This window comes from Leucoraja erinacea, chromosome 19, assembly GCF_028641065.1.
Source record: "Leucoraja erinacea ecotype New England chromosome 19, Leri_hhj_1, whole genome shotgun sequence".
Lineage (NCBI taxonomy): Eukaryota > Metazoa > Chordata > Chondrichthyes > Rajiformes > Rajidae > Leucoraja > Leucoraja erinaceus.
In genome coordinates, this window is record NC_073395.1 from 23,272,644 (window position 1) to 23,290,753 (window position 18,110).

Genomic DNA, 18,110 nt, shown 5'->3' on the forward strand with positions numbered 1-18,110 from the left:
TCTACCTTTCAATCCTGCTGACTGCACAAAGACACAAAGCGTCCCGCCCTTTCGGTTAGTTTGCATTTAGGCGTCACATCCTTTCGGTTTGTTGGCGTTTCTGCTTCGTACTCTTTCGGTTATTTGGTGTTTTGGCCTTGTTTCCATTGGGTTCTTTGGCTTCGACTTCTTTGCCTCGACTTCTCTTCCGTCGGCGCCACGTCCGGGTACCTTCTACACCATCCCTGGCTGCGTGTTCCAGACCCCCAGCACTCTCTGTGTAAAACATGTTTTCAACAGCGTATAGTTAAAAATAATCTGGCATTTCAAACCAAATGTGATATTAGACTCCTCAAAAATAAAACTATTAAAACAACCCATCGACTACAATCCACCCAAGAGAATAACAATGATACCGACATTCAGACTATTTAATTAGACTGTGGTTTTTCCAGAACCAAAAAACATGATTTATTTGACCCTCCCTGTTTAAAGGAATGAAACCACTGAAAAGTTTTCATTTATTTCTCTATCCTCTGGGAAGTGACTCACCTCCCACTCAAATATCTTTCTATTCAAGTCAAGAGTGTTTTATTGTTATATATATATACACAAATATATAGACATACACATATACACATACGCATACATATATAAGCCAACAAACAATAATAGTGCAAAGACAAAAACAAACCCCGCAAGTCGATGTAGTAGGAGCTACTTGGAAGTTGTCGTGTTTAATAGCCTGATGGCTGTAGGGAAGAAGCTGCTCCTGAACCTGGATGCTACTGTTTTCAGGCTCCTGTACCTTCTTTCCAATGGCAGGAGTGCAATGAGTGTGTGGCCAGGGTGGTGTGGGTCTCTGATGATGCTGGCTGCCTTTTTGAGGCAGCGACTCCTATAGATCCCTTCAACACTGGGGGATTCAGTACCCATGATGGATCGGGCAGTGTTCACCACCTTTTTGCAGTCTTCTTTGTTCCTGAGAGTTTGGGGTGCTGAACCAGTTGATGCAACCAGTTAATATGCTCTCCACTGTACACCTGTAGAAGTTCAAGAGAGTGTTCATTGACATAATTATTCTCCTCAATCTTCTGAGGAAGTAGTGATATTGATGGGCATTCTTTATCATTACATCAATGTGCTGGGTCCAGGACAGATCTGCAGATATATATACGTGCCCATGAATTTGCAGATTTTGACTCTCTCCACCATCGTCCCATTGATGAAGACAGGTTTGTGGATCCTCGGCCTTACTCCTTCAAAGTTAACCATCAGTTCCTTGGTTTTACTTACAGTTGTTCGGGCACCATTTGGTCAGTCGATCGATCTCACTCCTATACTTTGACTCATTATCATCTGTAATTCATCCAAGAATACTATTTGCTACAAAGCATAAATCTGATGTGTGATGGATAATTATCCACCTGCCTGGATGATTACAATTCCAACCCGCTTCAGAAAACACATCATTCCAATCCCAACTGTTCAGCATCAGGTGTCAAAGAATTATTTCAGGCTCGTCACATCTTAATCTGCACAAATAATATCTTTAATGGTATAGAGTTAAGAATCATGCAGCATGGAAACAGGCCCTTCTGCCCAACTTGCCCACACTGACCAACATGTCCCATCTACATTAGTCCCACTTCCCTGTGTGTTTGGCTCATCTATCTATACTATTACTAAAACTCTCATCTTGACCATTTCCGGTTTGCGTTTTTAAAAATTTGCTACCTACATCGCCACCTTACTCACCGTTCTCCTCCACTCCAAGCGTACCAAGTTTTGTTCCGATCAATGGAATAGAACAAAAGTTATGAAGGTTTAAAAAACCGTGAGATCAGCAGATTGGTCTTTTCGCCTGTCAGTTACCATGAAGTTAACGCCCCATGAAGTTAACGCTGGAGAATAAATCCCCGGAGATGGGGCTGAGTCCATGAGCAGCATGCGGGCAGAGAGCAAGTTGAACCATAAGTTCGATTTTGACCTGGATGTTGTTATTGTGGAGTTTGCACGTTTTCCCTGTGACTGCGTGGGCTTCCTCTGGGTGCTCCGTTTCCTCCCACATCCCAAAGACATGCGGGTTCGTAGGTTAATTGGTCTCAGTAAAATTGCCCCTAGTGAGCAGTGAGTGGATGAGAAAGTGTGATAACATAGAACTAGTGTGAACGAGCGATCGATGGTCGGCGTGGACTCGGTGGGCCAAAGGGCCCATTTCCATGCGGTATCTCCAAACTAAACTAAGATGCCTGTAAAAATCTTTTTATTTAGCTTGAATACATGACTGTGGTCTGTGCTTCAGAAATGCTTTTAGCCAACCGTAGGAGATGTTATTTTTCTTTGCTGAAAGGAACCCACACAAATCTTGTGGCTTTTACATTGTCACAGGCTCACTAGTGGCAGCCAATTATATCAGCTTTCTCAATAACCTGCAGGTAGAGACAACATGTTCTGTCTGTGACCAGTGGTGCAATAGGTGAATCCCACTGTTACAAATTAGATGTACTATGCACATCTGCTGCAGATGACCCACCAACTTCTCCAAACACAAAGCAAGAAAAAGGTATGCTGAGATGGAAGCATATTGCAGATTAAGCTTTCACATTCACAGCAAGTGAGCAGGCAGAAGTTTTTAGTTTAGTTTAGTTTTGTTTACACTGAGGTACACTGAAAAGCCTTTTTGTTGCGTGCTATCCAGTCAGCGAGAAACTATACATGATTACAACAAAGCCTTCCACAGTGTACAGATACAGAATAAAGGGTGCCTACTAAATGGATGCCAAGGCCATTAAGTTCAGGGGAGGTAGGAATGGGCAGTAAAAGTTGGATGAGTCAGTGACATTAATATCACTTAAATAAATAAAGAGTAACACCGTGAGATCTTTTAGCATCGCATGGTTTTAATGTCACCATGGTTCCTCTGTCAGTTTTACACTGGCCTAGATTTTTGTCTTAGCTGGCTTTGTTTAAGAATTATAATGAAAAGCTCAACAATTTCAATTTAATAGGAACCTGAGGTAGGGTTGCCAACTTTCTACTCCCAAATAAGGGACAAAAGATCAAAATAAGAGACAAATTCTCGACAGCAATTCGTTGACCGACTTGCCCGTGGCTGGGTGAATGATGAATTGCCCTGGGTGCTGGACTGCACACAAACCCAGCTGGGCGGGCCAGCTGAGGAGCTATGGCCCGGGCCGCGCGACGTCACGTGCAAAGTCAGGCACCCCATCCAACTCATGAGCCGATGATCGGCCATGAGAAGGAGGGGTGATGGTGTTGGCGGTAAGCGAAAGTCTGAAAGTCGGACAGCTGACCGGGCTGCCGACCGACGGGGCCAAGGGCGAGGTGCTGCTGCTGCACTCCATGGGCTGCACTACACTGGGACCAGGCAGGGCCGGAAGCGTCGCTCCGACCCGACAGTCCCCTCGACCCGAGTAGTAGCAGTCAAAAAAACATGGCAGTCCCGTATGGGCAGTCCCAAATTTATGGAAATACAAACTAATATGGGACAGTTGGCAACCCCCCTGAGGGGAAATCACACAGAGGGTGGTGGGTATAGGAACAAGGTGCTGAGGAGGTATGGAGACAGATGGCAACCCTAAAACCTGAGGGGCATATTTTTTCACTTCAGAATTAAAGGACAGGTTTGGGGGGTATATGAGGGGGAACTTCACGCAGAGAGTGGCCTGTGGATGAGCTCCCAGTGGAAGTAGTGGGGAGGCAGGCATTGGTATCATATTGGATATATGGATGAGAAGGGACAATTTAAAAGACAGGTTGGACAGAAAAAAATTTAATTTGGACTAGGGCCGAGATGGCCTGTTTTTGTAACTTGTCCATTCCGACCAAGATGTCCCATCTCCACTATCCCACCTGACCATATTTAGCCCATATATCACTAAATTTTTCCTATCCATGTACCTCTCCTAATGTCTTTTAAATGTTGTTATTGTACCTGGCTCCACATATCCACCATCCTCTGTTTGAACAGGTTGCCTTTCACGTTTCCCCTCTTTCAATCCTGCTCTCTTTCTCCTCTTTCCTTAAACCTCTGCCCTGTCCATGTATTTCTCATCGCTCAAAATCCTCTCCAGTAACTTTCCCACAGTAGACTTTAGGTTTCTGTTCTATAGTTTTTTCTTTGCAGCCCTTTGTAAATAGAGGCACAACATTATCCACCCTCCAGTCATCCGGAACTGCACCTGTATCTAAGGGTGATTCTTAAAATCCCAACCAGGACTCCTGCAATTTTTTACTCGAGCTTCCTACAGTATCCTTGAATATATCAACTTAGGTCTGGGATATTTACCTACCTTCATACATCTTGAGACATTCAGCATCTCCTCAAATGTATTTTCCATCAAGACATCATAGGGTGGCACAGTGGCGCAGCGGTAGAGTTGCTGCCTTACAGCGTTTGCAGCGTCGGAGACCCGGGTTCGATCCCGACTATGGGTGCTGTCTGTATGGAGTTTGTATGTTCTCCCCGTGACCTGCGTGGGTTTTCTTCGGTTTCCTCCCACACACAAAAGACGCACAGGCATGTGAGTAAATTGGCTTGGTAAATGTAAAAAATTGTCCCTAGTGTGTGAACGATAGTGTTAATATACGGGAATGTCTGGTCAGTGTGGATTCGGTGGGACGAAGGGCCTGTTTCCGCACTGTATATGACACAACCCTGATTGGACTGACCCAGGATGGGGAGGAATCTACCTACAGACAGGAAGTGACACAGCTGGCATCCTGGTGCCATCGCAACAACCTGGGACTCAATGCTCTTAAGGCAATGGAATTGGTTGTAGACTTTAGGGAGGCTCCCCCTCCCCTCCCCCCACTCACCATCAACAACACAACAGTCACATCTGTGGAGTCAATTAAGTTCCTTGAAACCATCATCTCCTGGGACCTTCAATGGGAGGCCACCATCGCCACAGCGAAAAAGGCCCAACAGAGGATGTACTTCCTGCGGCAGCTGAGGAAACACAATCTGCCACAGGCAATGATGGTCCAATTCTATACAGCCATCATAGAGTCTGTCCTCACCTTCTCCATCATGGTCTGGTTTGGCTCAGCCACTCACGTCGCAGCGGCCTCTGCAGTCCGACTGTCTTTTTGTTAATGTCCCGTTTTAATGTAGTTTTTTATTTTTTTTTGATGGGAATGTGTGTGTTGTGGGGGCGGGGGGTGGGCGGGGGGAAACTTTAAAAAAATTTTCCCCTGCACATTGAACCCGACCTTTCCCTGTCTCTCCGTTGTCGTTGGGGCTGCACCGTGGAGCGGCCTCCAACAGGAACGTCCTGGGGCTCCAGTCACGGAGCTGCAGAGCTACTCACCATCACGGAGCTGGCCGAGTCCGGAGCGGGAGGAGCGGTGGTGGCGCGCTCCTGCAACCCGACCCTCGGAGATTCGGAGGCTTACCGCAGGCCTGGTGGACAGTGATACTGGGAGCCCGCGGGTCCCTGCTCGGAGACTGCTTTTCGGGGCTTCCGCAACGGCGACTTCACCCGCTCGAGTAGCGGGGTCGAGGATGACCTGGAGCGGGGCCTTACATCATCGCCCGGCGTGGCTTCAACAGCTGCGGGACTTTGCCAGCGCCCGCCCGGGGCTCCAACAACAAGACCTGGAGCGCGGCCTTGCATCACCCGGCGCGGCGTAAATGGCCGCGGGACAATTGTTATCGCCCGCCGGGGGCTCTGACTTTGACTCTGACATCGGGGGGAGAGGGAAGTGCAGGGGAGAGATACGTTTTTTTTTGCCTTCCATCACAGCGAGGTGGAGATGCGCTGTGATGGATGTCTGTGTAAATTGTGTTGTGTCTTGGGTCTTTTTTTTCTTGTATGTATGACTGCAGAAACAACATTTCACTTGAGCTTCTATGAGGTTCAAGTGACAAATAAATTGTATTGTATTGTATTGTATTGTATTTAAATTATAATATTTTATTTTTAATTGACTACTGTATATTGTGTTGTTACTTGCGAGCAAAGCACCAAGGCAAATTCCTTGTTTGTACAATATATTACTTGGCTAATAAAATGTATTCCATTCAATTCAATAGTACCTCAATAATAGATTACACTAGGTGGGGGAATGGGCTGACGAGGCAGCACTGAGAGATTGCATGGACTTGATGGGCTGAATGGCCCCCTACTGTGCATTAGCAAACATGAAGTCTGAGAAATGAGAATCCTCTTCGTGGAATAGGGATATAAGGATAGAGATTTAACATCCTCCCAAATGACTACTCATTTCATCAAAATCAAAATCATCATGGAAACATTTATATTTTTATCCTTCCAAGAAATACAAAAGCTTAAAAATTAAAGAGTAATAGGATATTGATGCTGAAATAATGCTCAGTGTTAAATATAATTGATTTGTTTATGGTGTTTCACGTGGAGAATTGTAACATGCTGTTCTGGACCTGGGCTTCAGACCCAGGAGCAGGCAATGCATGAATTTGCTAGCTAGTCATCTTTAGCATTAGAAAAACTGCAGAAACAGGCCCTTCAGCCCACCGAGTCCGCGCCAATCAGCGATCACCCCGTACACTAACACTATCCTACACACTAGGGACAATTTTACAATTTTACCAAAGCCAATTAACCTGCAAACATATATGGGGAAAACCCACATGGTAACAGGGTGAAAGTACAAATTCTGTACAGACAGCATCCATAGTCTGGATCGAACCTAGGTCTCTGGCGCTGTAAGGCAGCAACTCCACCGCTGCACCATCGTGCCGCCCTGTCTACAGCTGTCTACAGAGGTTCTCAGTTCTCCACACAGATGTCAACTGAGACATCATTATGGGAAGATGTCTTTAGCTTTAGAGATACAGCACGGAAACAGGTCATTCGGCCCAGCGATCCGTGCTGACCAGTGATCACCCCATACACTAGCACTATCCTACACAATAGGTACAATTGACAATTTTTTCCCAAAGCCTGAACGTTTTTGGGGTGTGGGAAGTACTTTGGTTCTGTCTTCACTAAGGAAGACACAAACAATCTCACGGAAATACTAGGGGACCGAGGATCAGGTGGGAGGGAGAAACTGAAGAGAATCCACATTAGTCAGAAAATAGTGTTAGGTAAACTGTTGGGAATGAAGGCAGATAAATCCCCAGGGCCAGTTGGTCTGCACCCCAGAGTACTCAAGGAGGTTGCCCTAGAAATCGTGGAAGCATTGGTGATCATTATCCAATCTTCTCTCGACTCTGGATCAGTTCCTGTGGTCCTGAGGGTAGCCAATGTAACTCCACCTTTTAAGAAAGGAGGGAGAGAGAAAACAGGGAATTATAGACCAGTTAGCCTGACATTGGTAGTGGGGAAGATGCTGGCGTCAATTGTTAAAGATATTATAGCAGCGTATTTGAAAAGCAGTGACTGGATCGGTTAAAGTCAGCATGGATTTATGAAGGGGAAATCATGCTTGACTAATCTTTTGGAATTTTTTGAGGATGCAACAAGTAGAATGGATAAGGGAGCCAGTGGATGTGGTGTATCTGGACTTTCAAAAAGCCCTTAACAAGGTCCCACACAAGAGATTAGTGTGCAAAATTAGAGCACATGGTATTAGGGGTAGGGTATTCACATGGATAGAGAACTGGTTGGCAGACAGTAAGCAAAGAGTTGGTATTAACGGGTCCTTTTCAGAATGGCAGGCAGTGACTAGTGGCATGCCGCAAGGCTCGGTGTTGGGAACCAAGTTGTTTACAATATATATTAACGATTTAGACTAGGGAATTAAATGTAACATCTCTAAGTTTGCAGATGACACAAAGCTGGGTGTCAGTGTGAACTGCGAGGAAGATGCTTTGAGGCTGCAGGGTGACTTGGATAGGTTGGGTGAGTGAGTAGAAGCATGGACGATGCAGTATAATGTGGATAAATGTGGGGTTATCCATTTTGATGGCAAGAACAGAAGGCAGATTATTATCTGAATTATGTCATATTAGGAGAAGGGGAGGTGTAACCTGACTTGGGTGTGCTTGTACATCAGTCACTGAAAGCAAGCATGTAGGTGCAGCAGGCATGGTGGCCTTCATTGCGAGAGGATTTGAGTTTAGGAGCAAGGAGGTCCTACTGCAGTTGTACAGGGTTCCGGGTGAGACTGCACATGGAGTATTGTGTGCAATTTTGTTCTCCTAATTTGAGAAAGGACATTATTGCTATTGAGGGAGTGCAGCGTAGGTTAACCAGGTTAATTCCCAGGATGGCAGGACTGACATATGATGAAAGAATGGGTCTACTGGGCTTGTATTCGCTGAAATTTAGAAGGATGAGAGGGGATCTTATAGAAACATATAAATTCTTAGAGGATTGGACAGGGTAGATGCAGGAAAAATGTTCCCAATGTTGGGGTAGTCCAGAACCAGTGGTCACTTTAGGAATAAGAGGTAGGCCATATAGGACTGAGATGAGGAAAAATGTTTTCACCCAGAGAGTTGTGGATATGTGGAATTCTCTGCCACAGAAGGCAGTGGAGGCCAATTCACTGGATGTTTTCAAGAGAGAGTTAGATTTAGCTCTTAGGGCTAAGGGAACAAGGAATATGGGGAAAAAGCTGGAATGGGATACTGATTCTGAACTGACACAACCATGATCATATTGAATGACAGTGCTGGCTCGAAGGGCCTATTCCTGCACCTATTTTCTATGATTCTATGAATCCGGAGCACCCTGGGAAAACCCATGTGGTCACAGGGAGAACGTACAAACTCCATACAGACGATACCCGTGGTCATGATTAAACCCAGGATTCTACTGCTGCGTCACTCTGTTGTCCATCTTCTCAGCAGATGCAATACCTCACCCATCTAATAAATTGTCTCCATGATTAGAAATCTTGGTGTCCTGGAAGCACGGACATGATTGATGGAAAAACAGCTAGAATGAAACATGAAAATTGTTCATGCCGAGACAACCACCACCACAGTGCTACATCTAGTTGGGTAAAGAAAACTATTGTCGAACCTGGGGACTGAATCATTCTGTTTCTACCATTTTTTTCAGTAAACATCTGTATCCTTTCTATTTTTTCCCTTTCTCTCCCATTCTTGCACTCTTGTACCTAAGTAGGATTGTGCCGAAGATTGCTTGTATGAAAAGGAATTCCACTGTACCTTGGTACATCTAACACTAAAGTACCATTTCCTGCTTCATTTCACATTGGTGCTTCAGAGATAGGTGATGCCTTGGGTAGGGACCCTTCTTCAGACTGACTTCATGTTCTCCATAGATGCTAAATGCTGGAGTAACTCAGGAGGTCAGGCAGCATCTGTGGAGTAAATGGACAGCCGACATGAGGACGCTTCTTCAGAGCCTGAAGCAGGATCTGACCCGAAATGTCACCTATCCATTTTCGGCAGAGATGTTGCCTGACCCGCTGGGTTACTCCAGTATTTTGTATCTATCTTTGGTATAAACCAGCATCTGCAGTTTCTTTTTATTACATTCTTCAACACTTTTAAATCTCTTCCCTGTATGGGGACCCAACTTTTCCTTGTTGGGTCTCCGTTGTCATTGGGGCCTAGCACCATGGAGCAGCCTCCAACTGGAATCGACCTGGGGTTCCAGTCGCAGAGCCTGCGGACTTATCATCGAGGAGCTGACCGACTTTGGAGCGTGGAGAGCTGTGGTGGCGCACGGCTGCGACCCGACCGGAGCCCAGAGGCTCCAGCCGCAGGCCCAGTGGACAGTAACACCGGGAGCTCGCGGGTCCCTGGTGGGAGATCGCTTTTCAGAGCTCCCGCAACGGCAAACTTCACCCACCCGAGTCGCGGGGTTAAAACAACCCGGCCTTACCTCGCCCAATGCGGCTTTAACGACCGCGGGACTTACCATCGCGCACCGGGGGTCCAACATCAAGACCTTGCAGGGCCTTACATCGCCTGGCGCCGCCTTAATAGCCGCGGGACTTACCATCGCCCGCCGGGGGCTTTAACATTGGGAGAAGAATAAAGAACAGGAGAGAGATAAGACTTTGCCTTCCTTCAAAGTGAGGAGTTGTTTGGAGATTCACTGTGATGGATGTTTATGTAAATTGTGTTAATTGTGTGTCTTGTTTTTTTTCTTGTTTGTATGACTGCAGAAACATAATTTTGTTCGAACTTAGGTTCAAATGACAATAAATGGTATTCTGATTTGGTATTCTGATTCTAGTTTAGCACTAAAGCACTGCAGATATCTCCAACTATTAAAGTTGCAAATATGCCATTAAAACTTCAGCACCAAATTCAGACCAAAATTATTATAATGATATGACTGATATTCATTTAATGTGTGTATTAATTAATATAATAAACTGCTGAAATCTGATTACTCCAAAATTAGTTGCTCAAAGTAAATTCAATCTTTGCTGTTGTTTTTTTAATCACAATTTAATCTGCATATCAGTGCATTTGTCAGAAGTTCTTTTCATTGTAGACGATTGCAAACATTTTGCAAGACTTAATATGTCATCGTGTCAAATTTATTTTCATGCAGAAACTAAGATGGCAAGCGCGGTGGATAAAATTACACTGCTTCATTTTCTGAGGATCAAGGGCAGGTGAGTGGGATGGGAGATCATTGAGGCAATAATGAGTACTGAAACGCGACAAGAATAGATAAGATGACTCGAGGATTCTATTACAAACTTTCAATAGACTTATCGTCAGTCCTTGCGTTAATCAAATGGGTGCATCGAGCCAGAGTTACAATCAGGGTCAGCAGGGTGGTACAGTGGTAGAGTTGCTGCCTTAAAGCAACAGAGACCCAGGTTCAATCCTGACTACGTGTGCTGTCTGTACAGAGTTTGTACGTTCTCCCTGTAACCACGTTGATTTTCTCTGGGTACGCACACACTCCAAAGACATGCAGGTTTGTAGATTAATTGTCTTGTGTAGTTGGAGCATGACCTCATAACTTCTATACTCAATACGCTGACTGATGAAGGCCATTATGTTGAAGCCTTTTTCACCACTCTATCTACCTGTGAAGTCACTTTGTAGAAGAAGCAAATGTTGAATGGTGTCAAAGACCAACAGCTTGCTGTTGATGCTTTACCATCTAGTTCACATACACGCTTAACACTTAAATTGCAAAAAATAGTGGTTGCCTGGTTGAATTCATGCCTGCTTCATAACCAAGCAATCTTTGGCACTATTCTTCAAAGAACCGAGGGAATAGCGTCTTTGAATATTAAGGCAAGAGTTAGATAAATTCTTGATCAACAAGGGGGTAAAAATGTTATTGAGGTAGATGGGCGTATGGAGCTGGTGTTACAATTAGATTGGATATGATCATATTGAGTGATGGGTCGGGCATGAAGGGCTGAATGGCCTACTCTTGTTCCTAACTTGTATGATCTTACGTTTGTATAAAATCTGGGTTTGATTCCTGGCTAATACCCTTTATTTTTTGCCAGCTTTCTTCATTGTTTTGTCACCTCCTGAAACAGAAAGCCCTCTGCGAGTTTAATTATTGTTCTGAAACACTTTGGGAAAAATGTAAATCCAGGCTCATTCACACCATGTGCACTAAAAATGTCCTCACAATGAGTTGCAGATGTGTTGATTAGACCCTTGAAGAAGCTGCCTTTCAGGCCTCACAATTTGAAAAATATGCCTTTCGTATTTAGCATTTACGAGGGTTTTATAAGCTCCTATTCATTATAAGATAATCATAATCATCTGTCAAGAATGAATGACGATCCTGTGAAATATATCACTTTAAAACAAGTTCACAATCAAGGACAACACTTCAGAGCAATTTCAAGAGAGTGGCATTGTCAGAAATGCCATCTTCCAACAGTTTGTCAATACCAGACCCTGACTCCTTGCTCAAGCGGCAATGAAAGACTTCAGAGGGACGTGAGAGAGGTCAGATGCTGTAATCGCGATTGATAAACACACTGCTGGACGAACTCAGTGGGACAGGAAGCATCTGCGGAGTCAGAAGGATGCTCGATGTTTTGGGTCAAGTCACTGAACCAGAACAGGATTTCAAGATGAAAACACAAAGAAGACACACAGTCTATTAGATATTTCATCAGTCTGAAGAAGTCTGGACCCGAAACGTCACTCATTCCTTCTCACCAGAGATGCTGCCTGTCCCGCTGAGTTACTCCAGCATTTTGTGTCTATCTTCAAAACACAAACTGTTGGAGAAACTCAGCGGGTCTGGCAGCAATTGTGGGGTGAACGAGTAGGCAACATTTTGGGTCAGGACCCTTCTTCGGACTGAAGAAACACCACCTATCTGTTTCCCCCACGGATGCTGCCCGACCTGCTGAGTTCTTCCAACACTTTGTATTTTGATGTAGATTCCAGTACTTGCAGTTCCCTGTGTTCAACGTTTCAAGGTGTTGTTTGGAAAGGAAGGAGAATGTCTTTTCTGTAATTTGTGTTGCTCGCAAAAATGCACGTCGTTTTTAACTATGGCCAAAATAAAATTAAATTGTAAGATGTGCATCCAACATTCCTGTCATTACAAGCTCAACATTCTATGACATTTAACAATGGGTTGAAATTTGACATTGAAGCTAAGTTTAGTTTAGTTTAACAATACAGCGGGGAAACAGGCCCTTCGGCCCACATAATCCACGCTGACCAGCGATCCCCATACACGAGCACCATCCTACACCCTAGGGACAATTTACAATTTTACCGAAGCCAATTAACCTACAAACCTGCATGTCATTGGTGTATGGAAGGAAAGCAGAGCACCCGGGGAAAACTCACGCAGGTCACAGGGAGAACGTGCAAACTCAGCACAGACAGCACCCATAGTTAGAATGAAACACGGGTCTCTAGTGCTCTAAGGCAGCAACTCTACCGCTGTGCCACCGTGCTGCCCTAGAGGGAGATATTAAAAAGCAAATCACGAAGCTTGGTCTGTGAGCTTAGCTTTACCAAGAGTCTAAATGGAGGAGACGGATAATAGGGTTGGTTTAGAGAGGGAGTTCCAGTTGTGAGTCTGCAAGCAGAGAATGATGGGGAGAAGGGAGTGGGAGATGCATTACAACTTAATGTTTAGTTTAGTTTGGTTTAGTTTATTATTATTGTCACGTGTACCGAGGTACAGAGAAAAGCCTTTTTATTGCACGCTATCCAGTCAGCGAAAAGACTATATAAGATTACAATCAAGCCGCCCACAGTGTACAGATACAGGATAAAGGGTATAATGTTTCGTACAAGATGAAGTCCAGTAAAATCTGATTAAAGATAGTTTGAGAAGTATTGCATACATTAAATGGAAATTACTCTTAATATGAGATGTTGTTTCTCGAATAAAAATGCATGTTTCTCGAAGTAATTAGCTGGTTGCATCTTATGAGTTTTGAAGGTGTGATGATATTGTATAAAATTAGCAGTTGCAAGAAATTTTTAAGAGGCATCTTTTAACACCCTTCAAGATAAAAGGCTGCTTAATTTGTTAATTGGTTAAGTGGGAATGGTGTAGAATTGAATTTTTGCTGCCACTATAGCTGGGCGTTGCCGAGTAAAGTAAAGTAAAGTAAAGTAAAGTAAAGTAAGTAAAGATCCGGTCTCCCTACTGAAGGAAAGATTTACACTGAGGAAAGATTTACTTAAGGAAAGATTGAGATGAAGGCAAATTATATCAATCCTTGGGATGAAGGCTTTGATCTTCCACAGTTTCACAATCAGAAGTTGGCAATTTAAACCTCAGGTGGGCAGGTATTTCTTGTCCGAGAGTTTTTTTCTATCGCAGAGAGTTGACTCGTCAATGACAGGTCCAGCACCGATATTCCAGCAACTGGTGGTCCGGCACCTCCTTAAATCCTAACAAAATTAGATGAGCGCACTTGAGCTGACCCCCCGCCCCCCCATCCGAAGTCCCTCCAAAAATGTGGCGCCTAGGCCAGGTGAGGTGGCCGATCTCAACCTCATTGAGACTTCCACGACAGATCGATGGGCTACATTTGTCCCTTGCGGCCGGGGCCCTGGAACTCTGGCCCGTCAGATCCATTCCCCTAGCGGACTTTGCGGGTTGGTATCTCGGTCCCCCGAGGCCGTGACCTCCGTTGGTCAGGAACAAAGTTGCCGGATAATCGGTGGTGGACCTGAATATACAAGGCTGAGCTACACGTTCATATTTGAACTTTGGGTAAAGTAAGTTTGGTTGCGATTCAGAAGGTAAATGCACTGAAGCACAAAAATTAGGTCAGCCAAGATACTGGGTAACAGAGTGGCTTTAAGCTTGTTAGATGCTATTCTCTCTGTATCCATGTGTATGCTTGCAACGTGATCTTATTAGAGAGGAGAGTCGTGTACTCTCCCTGCTTTACAAGTGTTATCATTGTCACCGGTATTCAAGCCTCCTGCTAAAGTCTCAACATATAAATGGTCTTAAGAATAATGCATTGTAAAGTCAAGAGCTCTCTCTTTATGCTGAGTCTCAATGATTTCCTGCAGAGTATTTTACACACAGTATAGTTTAACCCTTATCTTCATCAAAATGCTCATTAATCCATGTGAGAGGCATAGATCGGGTAGATAGTCAGAACCTTTATCCCTGGGTGGAAGTGTCCAACACTAGAGGGCATAGCTATAAGGTGAGAGGGGGAAAGCTTAATGGAGATGTGCGTGGCAAGTTATTTTACACAGAGAGTAGTGGGGATCTGGAACCCACTGCCAGGGGGGTGTTGGGGGCAGATACGATAGTGGTGTTTAAATCTTTTGGATCGGCACACAGAAGTGCAGGGAATAGAGGGATATGGATCATGTGCAGGCAAATGAGATCAGTTTAACTTGGCATCGTGTTCGACACGAACTTCGTGAGCCGAAGGGCACTTTCCTGTGCTGTACTTTCTATGTTTATGTTCTATCTTTAGACTTTTAGACTTTAAAGATACAGCGCAAATAACAGGCCCTCCGGCCCACTGAGTCCTGGCCGCCCATCGATCACCCTGTACACTAGCACCATCCCTCACACAAAGGACAATTTTACAATTATACCGAAATCAATTAGCCTACAAACCTGTACCTCTTTGAAGTGTAGGAGGAAACCGGAGCACCCTGAGAAAACCCATGTGATCATAAGGAGCGTGTACAAACTGACCCGTAGTCAGTTTCGAACCCAGATCTCCAGCGCTGTCAGACACAACTCCATCGCAGCACTACCATGCTGTCCCTGCGCTACAGTTTGATATCGAGGAGAAGAAGCTGAACCCGGTGGTACATGCTTTCAAGCTTTTTAATCTTCCATCTGATGGGATTGGGGAGAAGAGAGAATGACAGGGTGCAAGTAGTCCTTGATTATATTGGTTGCTTTGTTGAGGCTGTGTGGTGCAGATGGAGTCTATCGGGTGGGGAGGAGATTGATTTGTGTGATGGACTGGGCTGCGCCCACATCTCTCTGCAATTTCTTTCCGACTTGGTGAGATTTGTTGCCAAACCAAGTTGTGATGCATCGCGATAGCAAGCTCTCCACGGCATATCTGTAGAAATCAGTAAGTATCATTGGAGACAAACCAAACTTCCTTTGTCTTCGAAATCACTAACTTCAGTTAGGCCAATAAAGCAGTGAGGCTGGAATTATTCTCCTTCGACCAAAGAACGAAAAAGGGAGATTTCATGCAAATGTTCAAAATCGTGAATTGCTTCAGATGGAATAAATAAGGAGAAAGTGATTTTATTTGCAGGATTGTCGGCAAACAAATGACTCACACTGGGAAGATCGCCATTTGAGGAGATGAAGAGGGGTTGTATGATCTGGAATACTATTGAAAAGCTTCTTTCAAGAAAAAATCAACGATAAACCTCAGAAGAGAATTTGTTAACTGCATGATGAGAAGTCATGGAAATGAGCCATTGAATTATTGAGCTCCATCTATACCCTGTGATTCAAAGTTATTCTCATTTATAGCCTTTTGAAGAGTACTGATTACTGACACATATGCTTCTTGTGATAATTAAATGAAATAAGCTTTTCTTCCCCATGTTCGGACATTTAAGAAGTAAAATCACTAAACCAACCAAGCCTGTCACGGATTGTAGTATAATTACTGTAGAGTCTTCCTGTGCACAGTGTGAAGCCTCATTAACCTTTATGGTTCAATGTTCTCACAGGAACATTGGGGCAGAAGGCAATTGTTCCCCATTCATCAGAATTAGACCTGATCCATATTAGTCATCAATTTAGACTTTAGGCTTTATAGATACAGCGCAGAAACGGGATCTTCGGCCATTGAGTCCGCGTTGACCAGCAATCACCCCGTACACTAGCACTATCCTACGCACCAGGGTCAATTTACAATGTTACCGAACCCAATTAACCTACAAACCTGTATGTCTTTGTGATGCGGGGGGAAACGGGATCACCCGGAGAAAACTCACGTGCTCGCGGGGAGAACGTACAGACAGTAACCATAGTCAGGATCGAACCCGGGTCTCTGGCACTGTGAAGGAGCATTCCCACTGCTGCACCACCGTGCCACCCTAAAATGCCATAAATTGGTTTTTAGAGGCCAGCCCTCTCCCATGTAGAATTAATTAGTGAAATTGTAATTACACTTTCAGAACAGTGTTGGCATTGACACTCCTGTTTTGTGTTTACTCCTCACTGAAAATCACCCACATAATTACCATTCATTTAATGTTCACAATGAGTGCAGACAGAGGATAAAATTGCAGATATTCGGAGGTTGATTTCTATTGAGTAATCATGCTCATTTTTCCATTGCTCAATGCATAATAGGGACATTATAATTTAGCAGGAAAAGTAGTTCAGCATGAAGTCTAATTCACCTGCACAGTTACTGAACTGGACATGGGTTTATATATATAATTGGTGAAGGCTCTTGTGAGAGGAAAAATAAAAATCATATTGTTATTTGAGAGAGAGACTTGCATTTTCATAGAACTTTTCTTGTCTTCAAACATTGGAGATCCTCTGATGCATTGGAGACACTCAGACTATCTTTGATCGGACATTACTGGACTTTATCTTGCACTAAACGTTATTCATGTTATTCGCTTTATCTTGTGTTTGTACACTGTGGATGGCTCGAATGTAATCATGTTTTGCCTTTCTGCTTCTGTTGACACAACAAAAGCTTCTCACTGTACCTCAGTACATGTGACAATATAATAATGCACTTCACAAGCAATGAACCCATTATGAACTCCAGTGAGATATGAAGAGAGAGAGAGAAATGTGACAGTATGAGAGAGTAAGGGCAGAAAAGAGAGCAAGGGTGAAAAAAGAGAGGAAACGAGGAAGAGAAAGTTTGGAAAAGAGTAAGAAGAAAGAAAGAGATGCATTCCAAAAACATTAATATTTAAAACAATTTCCAGCAATCCAGCAATAAAATTCAATTTTCAATTGTTCATTTTCGGGACCAAAGTGTTTGGTTGTCTACAACAGAATCTTTGATACCATGGTTATTTTTTATGGGGTAACCATTGCTTTTCATGCCAAGCAACTTACTGTGAGAAATGTTATGGGGAATTCACGAGACAGGAATGGTATCTTTATTAAATTGCGGCGAAATTGTATTGATGTTCGTGATAAGCAAATGTCATGCCGACTGTGGCGATTCTCAAACTCGAGAGTATATCTTCTTCTCAATAATTATAAGCTCATTTTGGCATCAAATAATGCTGCATAGTGTTCAGCTGTATTAATGTAAAGCAAACTCGAGACCAGTGATCAAATGGAATATTTAAAAATTCAAGGCTAAAGGAGCCACTGTGGTCTTTGTGCAAGGTGTTTATAATCCTGATTGTAAGCTCAATTAAATGATTCGATTCAGTGATTCAATGATTCAATGATACTTTGTTGTCACATATACACATTGTCACATATCACTTTGATGTGCTTTGTTTGGCAAGCAACTTGGTACAATCATACAGCAGACCTTGCCTAGGCAGTACACAAGCGTCGCCACGCTTTGGCACCGACAAAGTTACAAAATTTCACTGAACAGTTCCATTTACTACCTGCTGCCGCACGTGGCACCAGGCAGCCCCCTCCCCTACCCTCCCACCACCGGGTCTCCCTTCATTCTCGGCACTGGGTACCTCTCCGACAGCCCTCCTTACTCTCCACGGTCCCTCCTCGCTCCGTTGACTCTGGTGGGTCAGAGCCGAGTTCGGAGTCTGCGGTGGGTGAACCAGA